This window comes from Python bivittatus, unplaced genomic scaffold, assembly GCF_059951505.1.
Source record: "Python bivittatus isolate LINGU-HERP-01145 unplaced genomic scaffold, Pbiv_v1 ctg000030_np1212, whole genome shotgun sequence".
NCBI classification, from domain to species: domain Eukaryota; kingdom Metazoa; phylum Chordata; class Lepidosauria; order Squamata; family Pythonidae; genus Python; species Python bivittatus.
The window spans coordinates 6870314-6883457 of NW_028277031.1; the positions used below are offsets into that span (position 1 = coordinate 6870314).

The 13144-nt window shown below is 43.9% G+C and overlaps 1 protein-coding gene across 1 annotated transcript in view; it reads right to left on the minus strand.

Moving 5' to 3' along the window:
* Positions 1 to 11870, minus strand: part of SEC14L5 (SEC14 like lipid binding 5) — a 48142-nt gene extending 36272 nt beyond the window's left edge. The window contains exon 1 of the mRNA XM_088153005.1: positions 11751 to 11870. The gene's annotated coding sequence lies outside the window, so the exon portion shown is untranslated. The remainder of the gene's footprint in view (positions 1 to 11750) is intronic.
* Positions 11871 to 13144: the final 1274 nt, after the last annotated feature.

Here is a 13144-nt window from a genome sequence, read left to right on the forward strand (position 1 = left end):
TTAATTCAGGACAGCCTTCTTGGGCAATTGACAAAGAATGCTAGGACCTCTGCTTTAGTTATCCAAAATTACCTAAAAAAAAAAAAAATCAGATCTTCAGAACAGTCTGTTTAGATGATACACCTATTCTATTTTCTCATGGAAGAGAGAGAATGTGGACCTCTTTGGTCCAGTTTCTGTTTTACACTAAGGTAATTCTGCATAAAATGGCTATGATTTTATCTATTTTGTAAAGCACTAAGGTTCAAAACCAGCATAAAACTATGTAAAGTCAATCAATAGAAATGGGGGGGAGGGGGGGAACCGAACCCAGTTGGATGGAAGCAATAAGCCTGGCTGTAGGTCCTTCTACTCCTGGATCAGGGAGATCTTCTCTCTTCCAATCTTTGTCTCTCAAGTCTGACATTATTATGGCCATGTGTGAGAGATAAACACAGATAGCTCCAAACAGAACTACAGACCTACATTTCTCAGAAAAACTCCCAGGACTGCATAATAAATAGCAACATGGGACTTCCACTGAAAACAGGAGAATGACTTTTTCTGCCAGAGAAAAATTCCAAGGAATAATGATAAAGGATTGATCATGAAAGATTGTGGGAAATCTCTACCATACTTCTAGATGTTCCCAGGCTTGGGGTCTCCTTGACATGACTCTATTTAGAAACTGTAAAGAAGGTGGTGCATTGAGATAGCTCCTGGCTGTAAAGGGACTAAATTAGGACTGAATAATTGCTATTTAAAACAAAAACAAGCTTGAACTTACTTAAAAGAAGATGTTGAGGAAAGGTTCTGATCTAGTATGGTAGCTCTTGATCTGAAAGGAACTTTAGTTTCAGGAGTCTAACTTCAATTTCAGGAGTCCAACCAGAAGTCTTAACTTACGTAGAGGGGTACTGTCTCACCTGTCCTCTGTGACAAAGGGCCTTTGCTCACTACCAAATGATTTTGTTATCCACCCATCCCCAGCCAAAAATGATATAAACACACTACTGCCCACCCCACTGCCAATCCCTTTCCTGCTCCTGTTCCAACCATTGCAGTCCCCTGCAAGGATGGGAAAACCTAACAGATTTGACATACCTTAAGACTTTCCTGATTGTTTCTGGAATAAGTAGGAAAATACTACTTTAACCCAGCAACAGCTCAAAACAACTTAAGCCTGTTGTGCCATGGGCTGGTGATGAAATGAAGGCAGTATCATGGACACTTGGCAGGAAAACACACACACACACAAAGGTTGCCAGAAGATGTTAGGTACAAACGAAGAGGTAGCTAAAGAGGCCTTCACTCATATAACTTTGATAGGACATTCTCAGCCTCCCCCATCAGATTCCTTGTTTGTCAAGTATGAAGGTAAAAACACCTTTCTTATTAACTTGAAGAGATTTTTCATATTGGATTTAATAGTTGGTTCCCAGACTTATAAAGATTCAGGAGATGGTTTTATGAACCACCAGCAGCATGGCCCCACGTGATCAGTGAAAAGGTCCTCCATTTCACCAGTTCACAGAAAGGCAGTTAAGAAGATATCTTTGCCCTAATGTACTTTGGGCTTGGTTGTGGGTGGGAAATAGCTGAGTTGCCAGAATTCCTCTAACCCCTTCCCTTTCTTCTCTGCATTTGCCTAAGATGACATTGAGGCCATCATTCTTGGAAAAGGAATCCCTTTTGGTTTACATAGACACCAAGACCCTGATGTTAAGATTCAATGCAGAAATGTCTTTATATTACTTGGTTCTTTTAAGCTTAGAAGTCAGAAAGTTTAAACACCACTGTAGAAGAACACTTACACACAGTTATAGGGGGAGAAAAGGGACAAGCAGCCTCACCACGTAGTGGCACCTGGTCTTGGATGGGAGATTCCCAGAAAATCCCAGGACTATAATGTAGGCTGGAAAGTCTGTTTGTCTGTCTGTCTATCTCCAGAAACAGGCAGTGGCAAACCACATCTGTTGTATGGCAAGAAAACATCAGGGATACATCTACAGAGTCACCAGAAGTCAAAGTCAACTCAAAGGAGACTATCATTATTAATTCAGCTGCAAGAATCTTATTTCTAAAAATGGGGAACATATAATCCTAGCATATCGGTCCTGCACCAGGAAGCTTTTGAGTTTCTTCAGCTTCCTGAAAGTTTTTTTCCCCCCCCATCTCTACTTCCTTACAGCTTATGACTAAGTCATCCATTATCCTCATATCTCCAAAGCAAACCGATTCTTTCCCCACCCACACTCCCCCTTCCTGAGTCTTGCTCCTATGCATTTATGCAAGCTTTTACGATTCTTTCATTCCAGCAATGAATAGATCCATTTAGCCTTACCAGTGAGAGCTTCCAAAACAGGGTTGTTGCAGTTCCCAGCCTTTACATCACCATGCAAATTGTTTAGCCTACCCAACATAATTGAGGCCTGACATTGAGGTATCCAGCAGAAGGTCCTAATCAAAGCAGCGCAGACAAGCAAGGTAGCTATATCTCTTCCAAAGTAATCCATCTGTTTAGGTTTCCAAAAGCTTAGGGTATATTTACATTCTCATCACTTATATAAATATGCACTCTCAAGACATCCTCCCCATCTCCCTTGAAAACCTTTTTTGAGGTTTGGGTGCAGAGAGGTACTTCGGTGGGCGCCAAGAATTATCTGAATCATCTGGGTCTGTTTGGAAGACACTGGCAAAGAAAAATGTTTGGTGCATCCTAAAGAATAACCTATTTCTTCTGAGAAGGTGTTTTGCCCTAAAGTCGGCGTGACTGAATTCCTTCAGAGCCACTCGATGGCAGATGGTATCTACAAACGTGTGTGTGTGTACATATGTACATATCTATACATGGAGAAAAAGCTGGCAAAAACTGGGCCCAAATAGACATATTATGCAAGAATAATCTAGGAGAATTCTATATGTCTGTGAGAATACAGCTGATGTAAAAGTCTTACTGGATTGGATCAGATGCTTATCTAGTTATGCTGCTTTCCCATGAGAAGAATGAAAACTCAACATTTCATGCTCTCTGCAATTAGAATTCATGTTCTCTGCAATTAGAATTGAGGTACAAACTCAGTGTTTTTAACTACGTGGCACAGGATACTGTACTTGCACAACCATCTTTTTTCAAATATCTTTGGTTGCCCCACTAGAGCTGGTGGGGTGGGCGTGCTCCAAGTCCTGTCTATTAGGCAGGGTCATCTCACAGGACCCAGGAGCTGGGTCTTCTCTATCCTAGCACCTGCCTTGTAGACAACATACCCCCAGAGATCTGGAAGGTCTCAACCCTGTTGGCCTTTCGTAAGGCATTAAAGACCTGGATGTTCAGGCATTTGGGAAGGGAAGTTAAGCAAGGCTGGTTGGTTTCATTTTTACCGTACAGTATTGATTGGAAGTGGAATAATTTTTCATCCCAGGGCATGTATTATATTATTGTTTCTGAAAGTTCATTTTTTGCAAATTTTGTTTTTGTTTTGGAGTTGCTAGCCCTCTGCATGTTGTCTAGAGCCACATGGGTGAGATGAGCAGCTCTATAAATTGTTTAATTTTATTTTTAATTGTTTTGTATATGGGCTTTTGAGTCAGTTTTGACTCCCGGCAACTGCCTGGACTAGTCCCTGCAGTTTTCTTGGCAAGATTTCCCAAGTGGTTGGCCATTGCCTGCTTTCTAGGGCTGAGAGAGAGTGACTGGCCCACAGTCACCCAGCTGGTTTCATGTCTAAGATGGGACTAGAACGCATAGTCTCCCAGTTTCTAGCCTGGTACCTTAACCTAAAGTAAGAGCACCAAACTGGGTCTTTAAATAAATAATAAACCAATAAAACTGTCATGGCCCAGAGCAGCCATTCATAGCAAACAGATGGTGTTCTACTGCTGTGGTGATAAAAGCTCTAAGCTTTTCTCTCCTATATATTTCTACACCAAACCACCATAGGAATGTACTTCTTGCATTTCATGACCATGACACACCAGGCTTAAATAACTGCTTCTTTGCAACTGTGCACGAAATATATTCCCTTGGGGATAATGGCACGAATCCAAGCCACAGAGATAAATACGTTAGTCTTTCAGATGCCACAAAGCTACTGTTTTGGTTGCAACTGACTTCAGCATTTCTACTTGAGTCTGGAAATGGCTTTATACTTGAGTTCCAAAACATCTAAAAGTACAGGAGGTCCCCAGTTTAAGAATAAATTCCATTCGCAAGGTCTGTCCTTAAGTCGAATTTGTACGTAAGCCGGAACAGTATTATTGTATAATACTGTATAAGTAGTATTGTGTAATGAACTCAAACCATTGTGTATTTAACTCGAATCATTGTGTTTTTAATTCAAATTTTGCTACAATAGGTTCTGTTCTTAACTATGGGTCGTCCTTAAACCGGGTGTTCTTAACCCGGGGACTCCCTGTACCGCATCTGGCTTTGGGGACTCCTGTTGAAGCCAATTGCCTGATAGGACTTGAATATCTTTTATGTAACCTGGTTCATTATAGAAACATTAACAGAATATGTCACTTAGTTATTACTTTCCTAGCCCCCATCATCAGGCAAGCTCCATATTTTGAATAAAGAAAATGCCTTTCCATTCAATATTTATGGACCCGTCACTCATAGCTCTATTAACTATTTATTTTGTGTGTCTCCTGCTCAGCTGAGCACGTCCAGATGCCAAGCTCAAATGTCGGTGGGCAAACAATCATTTTCTAATCTATGTAAGGAGAGACATTCTCGGGTAAAGGCTGTGGAACTCTACCTGAAGTCTAGAAAAGGAATCTCACCTTGAACAAAATCTGAACATCTCCAAACAGCTGATATTAAATCAAGGGCTGAAATGGAACGACTGTGTGAAGGAACACTAAAGCTTCAGTCTTACCAAGAACACTGAAAGGCAGTCATTACAAGTTGCTACTAAATTGGCTGGGCTATCTGAAGCAAGGAAATGTCCCTTCCAGAAGATCAAGACTGGCTGCATTTCTAGTCTTGGTCAAAACTAGACCAAAGTTCAAGGACATCTTCTTCCTTCTCCTCTCCTTTCTAACAAACACGGAATGCACCAGAATCAGAAATGCTCAAGCCTTTCAGTTCCTTCACTACATGTGAACTTATTTTATTTGTATAATTCTAATTTACAATTTCAGTTCTGTGAATCTTGGGAAAGAAGAACAGGAAGAGGAAATGGTGCCTCCTTGCATTCCCACAGTGGCATGTTATAACAATCTGAGATGGGAAGCTAAACTAATCGTTGGACCATCTTTGGCTCCTGGCTTGAAAAAACAGTGAGTCAAACATGGTGTACTGTTGATAGTGACTGCCTTTGCAGGTTGTTATCTGAAGGCAACATTTGCGATAGCAGAAATAAGGTGCAGAAGGTAAGAGCAGGTTGTGAGCAAACATACTCTAGTATTGTTAATTTAGAGTCTACATTAACTTATTATAAATTAAATTAAATTAACTGAGTTGCTTTAGACCAGTATTTCTCAACTGTGGCAACTTTAAGATATGTGGATTTCAACTCCCAGAATTCCCCAGCCAGCAAGATTGAGAAACACTGCTTTAGACAGTGCATGAACAAGCAAGTGAGTTGATGCACACTGTTTAATTGCTCTGACAGAGGGAATAGCTAAGCCAATCAGGAACCCATCATCCATTTTGTTGCACCAAAACCAGGGTCCCTGACTTCCTGGTCTCCTAATATGGCTTCCAAACAGGCTTACTTCAACCCTGATAAACAACTGTTTTGAAATAGGCTGCATTAAAAAACTCCCTGCCTGCCTGCCTGCCTGCCTGCCTGCCTGCCTTTCTTTTTGAAAGAGCACAAAGGAGTTAATTTGCCACAAGTACAATTGTCTCAAACTACTTTTACATTGCAGCAGCAATAGCTATTTAAAGCAAGCAGGTTTATGAAAACTAAAGCTTGAACCTGGATTGGATGTATCATTTACCCTAGTTGCAAGGCTCATCATTTAATTGCAGAGTAATTTTCTGCTTCTAACTACAATAGTGTCACAAATAAATACACTTTGCTTCCCAGCATTAATTCTCTCCTGTGAAACACAGATCTCTGATTCCAGCAGGAAGAAGACATTCTTGAACTGGCTTGGATTGGACTGAAACTTTTTTTTGGACAGCAGGTGATGAGAAATACCTGTTTTGGAAAGCTTCTGCCCATCTACGTACTTTAGAAGTACCAAACTTGGATGGATCAATAAAAAAAGAAAGTCTCTTTTGGGTCAAGGTTCCTCATGGTGCTCAGAGAAACATCCAAGAGGTTACCTTGGCTAATAGACAGACATGGCTTACTACTGCCTCCTCTCACCCCGGTTTTCTGACTTCCCAGACTAGTCCATGCCTCTGAAATGTGGTGGACTCTCAACCAAGTTTTAAGCAGACCTGACCCTGCTTAGCTTCAAACCACTTGTTCGGAGGTCCCCCTTTGAGAGAGATGGATTGAGTTGTTGTCTCAAATACCAAGCAGTTTCATTGGGCTTTCTGAATGAGATTGAAGCGTTGTTCCATTAGCATACACCTACACCACTGAAAGAGGGTGGTAAGAACATGTGAGAATAAGACAAAGGTGGTGGGTGGGTGAGTGAGAATTTCACACGCAGCTAGAGAGCAACACGGAGGATGACAGAACTCAGAATACAAATACAGGTGAGAAGGAATTCAAGGAATAAATTATTCAGTGGGTTGGGGGCTTCCACCAAGCCTTTCTGCAAAACCACGACTTCTCTGGGAAGTCCTGAATTTCCAAGAAAACATGCAAATGGGGAGAAAGGAAGATACATACAGTATTTAATTAGTAAAACTAAACCACAGTGGCTCCATAAATACATAACGTGGCTTCATACCACATTAATCATACCATTTCACATGTTTCTAAGCTAAAGAGGCAAGTTTCGATTGCAGTAACCAGATTAGAGAGGAGACAGACTACTGGTGCATTTGATCCCCCTTCACAGGGGAAAAATATATATGTGAATTGAAGACACAACAAAAAAATTGCACTATTTGGGCTTAGAAGTATGGATTCAACAGCAGCAAAAAAAAAAAAAAAATTCTATTGCTGAAAGACATCCAGGAAAGTATGTTGTTATATAATTAGCAGTTCCAAGTAAAGCATAGGACTGAGTGTAAATCTGGGTACAGTGCCAAATTCATAACCATATTTAACTTTGAGAAGTGCTTGGTCATCAACCAATTGTGCACGTTCACATCCGGATACCACTGAAAGCACAAATGGGTTATCATCACCCTGCTATATTCAGTGCAATGGGAAGCGTCCATTGAGAAAAGAATCTGTAGGCCTCTAATGAGGACCGAGGTCCCCTGACCACAGATAAGTAGCAGAATTGCATTCTGAACCAGTACGCGCTATAGTCTTGAAGTTCTGTTTTCTTTGTTATCTGTGTTCACAGTTTCCACCTCTATTCCTTGATCTTTGTCTCCAAACATTTGGAAAGCAGAAGATTTAAAGGAGCTACTTTAACCTGCTTCTTGAGAGGGTATATTTCCAAACACACTTGGTACCTTTCATATAATGGGAGAACTACCAGTGTCCTGCTGGATCAGGTGATGAGTTCATCTGGTGCAGCGTTGTCAGCCCTTCGAGGTGGTCCAGACAAGAAACCCCAACCATGAGTACTAACACTACAGGTAGACTCGTTTAGCGACCACAATTGGGACTGGCAGCTCCGTCACTAAGCAAAGTGGTGGCTAAGTGAGAAATCATGTGACCGCGAGTGGCTTTCCTCCCCCCCCCACTTTGGAATGCTCACCCCAGCAGTGCTGGGATAATTAGCAAGAAGGGAATTAATGTTTGTATTTACGCTCATTGGAGAGGAAGGATTATAAGAGAGTAAGCAGGCACATAATGGAGAATACACATCGAAAGCAATGTGCTGGTGCCAGCGACTGCAAGCGGGCTACGCAGGCAGCCCAGTGTATTCTCCATTGTGTGCCTGCTTACTCTCTTGTAATCCCTTCCTCTCCAATCTCTCCACTCTGGGTGGGGCAGAACAGGTCAGGCATAGGAGAGATTGCCTACAGAAATTGCTCGGTTTTTTTCTCCTCCCCCTCGCAGAATAGAGAGATCCTGACTTTTTTGACCACACACTGCATTAATCTGAAACAAATTGCTGGCAGTATTTTGCACTTTAGAACACTGGAATGCATTTTGACCCCATCATTTTCTCCAACAGGGCCAGTTTTCCCCTAATGGATCTTGAAAAAGTAAATAAGGCAAATCACCCTTTTCCTTCCTTTTATTATTTTTCAAATCTATCTTCAGCTGAATTAAAAAAAAAAAGTAATTGGGACGTGGTGATTGTGTTCACATATCATGTAAGCCTTGCCATTTGTTGTTTAGCATGTTGAGAAAAATCAGTGGATAATTTCTCTCATTATTCCTCAATATCAATAATGGTCTGAGCACACCTATCATATGGTGCTTAGTTCTGGGAACCATATTTTATGAAGGTCATTAATGAATTGTAGTATGTCCAGAGAAAATCAAACGAAATAAAGAGCGTGGAAGGAAAATCTTATGAAGAATGCTTGAAGGCATTGGGTATATTTAGCCTGGAGAAGAGAAGGTTGGAGAGAGATATGACAGCTGCCTTCAAGTATCTGAAGAGCCGTCACGTAGAAGGCGAGGCAGAAATGTTCAGAATTGTTCCAAAGCAGGAGAAGAAACCATGAGCTTAAATTACAAGGAAGCAGATTTTGGTTGGACATCAGGAAAAATATCCTAATGATAAGAGCTATTCCACAATGGAATGTTGAAGTGGTGGTAGAGTCTCCTTCTCTGGAGGTATTGGAAGAAAGGCTGGTGGGCCATCTGCCAGGGTTGCTATAGTAGAGAATTCATGCACTGGGCAGGAGGTTGGAGTAGACTATCTCCACGGTTGCTTCCAAACTTTTTGTAATGATATGTGGGAACGACCTTGAGAGGTGAGAGGAAGAGATGCTGCTTAGGAAATGATCAGATAAAGGCGGGAGGAGCCCACAGCTGCTTAACGGGCAGAGAAAGAAACTCAGAAAGGATCTGCCCTAACTTTCCGGCTGTAAAAAGAGACAGTGGGAGAATTGCGCTTTCCGACTTGCAAGATTCTGTTAACGTAGCCCTACAATAAAGTAGAATTAGCTCATCTGGTCATGTTTCCTGTCTGGTCTACCTGGGCGGCTGACATCGATCTTGCAAGTCTGAAAGTACAAATCTCCCACCATCCCTATTTACCACCTGATCAGTTAGGGTGGATCCTTTCTGAGTTTTTCTCCGCCCATCATGCAGCTACGGGCTCCTCCCCCTTTTATCTGATCATTCCCTAGGCAGCATCTCTTCCCCTCACCTCTCAAGGTCATTCCCACATACCATTACACTTTCCATCCTATGGTTCTAAAATTCATAGATCAGGACTGAAGGCTCTGCATGCAATTGTGAATCCAGCCAATGGTGGTATCTTCATGAATCCCAGTTAAGTAAACCCCAGCCTAGAATAATGTATCCACCCAGTCAGTATGGTATGAAGGTGCACCAAACCCACAACTGAAGAATGCATTTGAGAAAAGCTCTATGAGAAGTGGGGTATAGATCTTCCGTTTCATAAAAGCATGGAGTTGGAAAGGGTCATCGATGGTCATGGAGACCATCAAGTCCAACCTTCCATTCAAGACCTGAAGGGAAGCCTGTCTGAATGCGTTCAATGAAAAGGAGCCCACTGTCTTTTGAGGTCACGGCTGCCACAGATTTAAAGATGCCTGTGGCAATCCAAAATCCCAAGTGAAGAGGAACGAAACTTACTCATGTTTCAGTCTCTTGCTTAACATCCCTTGCAAGGCAGTTTTCTCGGAGAGGGATTCTGGAGTAGGAAAACAGGTGTGCATTCTGATTGTATGGGAAGAAAGAAGCTGAACAGGGGAAATCAAACAAACCAGGAAGAACAGGGTAGAAATTGTCCGCCATAACATCTTTATGACATGATGAAATCGTCCGGGACTGTGTCACCATGTAGAGCAGTTTTCCAATTTTTTTTAAAATTAATCAATTTATTTTTTAAAATTCTAATCCATCCTTGGTAAAACCACACCTTCTTCCTTGGAGACGGTGGGATTCCACCTGGGTCTCGCAGATACAAAGCAGTCTCTCTCACTCTTCCTACATCACCAGCCCTTCCTAGGCCAAGCATGTTATTGGCCTCCAGAGATATATTTTGGTTCTCCTTAATACTGTCTCCTTCAAGCACAGGGAGTCAGAGGGAAAAAACTATTTTCTCCGTTGCCTGCTGCTGAGGAACACAAATCTTTTTTTTTTTCCCTCTCTCTTTCTCAGATGGGGTTACCAAAGTTAGAATCCAAGAACCTGTCTGTGCAAAAAAATAACAAACCCATTTAACGGTGGAACTAAGGTGGAAAGCCGAAGAGGATGGCATGGGTGGGGAGGATACTCCATTCAGAACAAATGTGCCATAAAAGCAAACATTGTTTTACTAGGCCTCCAATGAAAAGATGATCTTAAGGAATATTTTGGTGCTACTGTGTCTCTATTTTGTTACACAGTTAGCTTGGATGCGCGTGGCTACCTTGGACCAACATGCTTCACCTAGTTATGGAATGTAATCATGCTCTGGGTTTGCACAATGCATCAAATTATCAGTTCACCCAACCAGGGTGGGTTCCTAGAATAAGCAGAGCCCCCAAAGAACTAGCCAAGATTAACCCAACTAGGTTTTTGCAAGTTATACAAACGCAGCCGCTCGCTCCCACCCCGACCTTCTTAAGCACGTTATGCGAACACCATTGCGTGCAGAGAGACACCGACACCCATCCCTAGAACTCATTTTAGGCCCTGCTCCAAAGACACTGACAGCCAGCAGCGGCTTTAAATAAATATTTAACAATTCAACCTTAAAATATGAAATATTAATTCCCCGTTAATGTCAAGCATTTAATTTAAATAGCTACATTTAAATCATTCATGCTGCTCCAGCGGGCCGCCCTCCACATCGCCTGGGCTGCCATTTCCCATCACCTTGGTCCGCATGGCCGTGGACCATGGGCACTGTAGTCAGGAGAGTGCCAGGTAGGGAAACGACTGGTTTGGGGGATTAATCTAACCAGCTCTGAAGGATGCCTCAGTAAAAAAAAAAAAGGCTTTCTCTAGGAAAGGGATTCAGGAGGCATCTAAAATGTCTCAGCCCCCCCCCCCATAAAGAGAAACATTTGACTGCTGGTTCACTACACGGAGGCCTCCATTCATTGCCAAGGCAAGTTGCTTTTCTTCTAGGATGCTCCTTGGACCTCTCAGGTGAGCCTCCAGCCCACCTGGGGGCTCCCCCCCCCACTCCACAGGTCCAACCCTGCTTACCGGGTCCAAGATCAGCCCAGGAGCCTTCGATCAAGCCCCGCCGTGATGAATATTCTGCACGTGTAGAAACAGTTGCCTGTAGACCTAGTCGCACACGGATCTATAGCATACCCACGGCTGTAGGAATATTAGACCCGAGTGGGGGTGTGCATGCGTGTGTGTGTGTATGCGGGCGTGTGTTTGCACACGCACACGCACGCATCACGGTACACATGACTAATACAGATAAAACGCACAATCGCTCTTTAAAACTACACGGGCTGCTTCGGCGGGGGAAATCGGGGCTCTTCTACCCCGAGGCGCAGGGAGACCCAGATTTCCCCCCACCCACTCACCCACCCCCGGCAGCGAGCGAAGGGGATCCGGACCGGACGCCCTTCCTCCGCCCTGGTCACCCACCGGTCACTCTCCGGACAGAGCCAGCCCGGCCGCCTCCGCCGACATCCTCCTCCGCCTCCGCGTCTCGCCCTCGGCCGCGGCGGCAGCCCTGCCCGAGCCCCTCCGCTGCGCGACGGTCCCCTCCGCGGCAGGCAGTGGGGCAGAAGGCGAGCCGGGCGAAAGCCGGGAGGGAAGGACCGCCCCCGACCGGCGCGCTTCGGCCAATCAGCCGCCGCCCGCACCAGCCCGCGCCCGCACCCCCGGCCCCCTCCGTGCCACCTTCCCGACCACGCCCCCTCACCGCGGCGGCGGAGGTGGGGCCTGACGCCCCGCCCACGCCGAGACCACGCCCACCCGCCCCCGGCAGGCGGGAGGGGAGGGCAGGTGCGCTCCGCAACACCTTCGCAGCGATGCTGCGCTGTTCGCCTGTCTGCCCCGGCAGCTGACCTTGGCCGCTCTTGAGATCGCTGAGCAGAGGCGGGTCGGGTGTGGATGGGAGACCACCAGGAAGCGTCAGGCTACGAGGGGAAATGGGATACAGGAGGCAGTGGCTGAGCACTGAGCTATACTTGCGCGGGGAAGGTGCAGAGAGGTGGCAATAAAATTCAGGAGGCCAAGCAGACCTTGCTGTAGACGCACACCTATATTTGGATGCGGGGAATATACAGCAGCTTGTATCAGACGTAAGGGAATACATTTATTACGGCCAGCACAAGCTAACATAATGTAGCTTCCAACGTTAAAACATAGTTAATGAAATTGAAATAAAACCATGACAATCTTGAATGCTTTTCTGTATTTACAGAGGTAATAAATTCTACAGAGAACATCCAGCCAAGCCTAGAACTTGGCCAGATGCCTAGGCGGACTGGCAGATCCTCTTCCATGTGGCCCATCATGAATTATAGGAGTATAATATACATGTATATGCATAAAATATATGCATGGTTAGCAAACAGCACTGTAGAAAAGCTTGTTCTGGATCTCATAAGATTGCCATTAGTTGACAACCAAATTTCAGCAGCATGATTTTGAGAGTGGTTGGTTCGGGGGGAAATTGGTTGGGATGGGGGCATATTATTTATTTGGATGTATTAAGGTGCTCTGTTATTTTGACTTTGCATTTATAGATCCCAAAGGGGACTCAGTAAAGGTTAAGAACGTTAACAATAAAGCAGTTTCAGATTAAATCAGACCAGACAAACAGCGGCCACCAACGATATTATGGGTGGATTAAAAAATATTTTCCAGATGTTTTAAAATGGCCAAAGAGGGCAGAACAAAGTTGTTTCAGTGGTGAAGGGCCCTGTCCAGGGTGCTCACTAACCTAACTGTTCTTCAAGGTGAACCAGAAAGCAGATCTTTTGGAGAGCCTACTTTGAAGACCTCACAAGATCATATAAATCTCTGTTTCT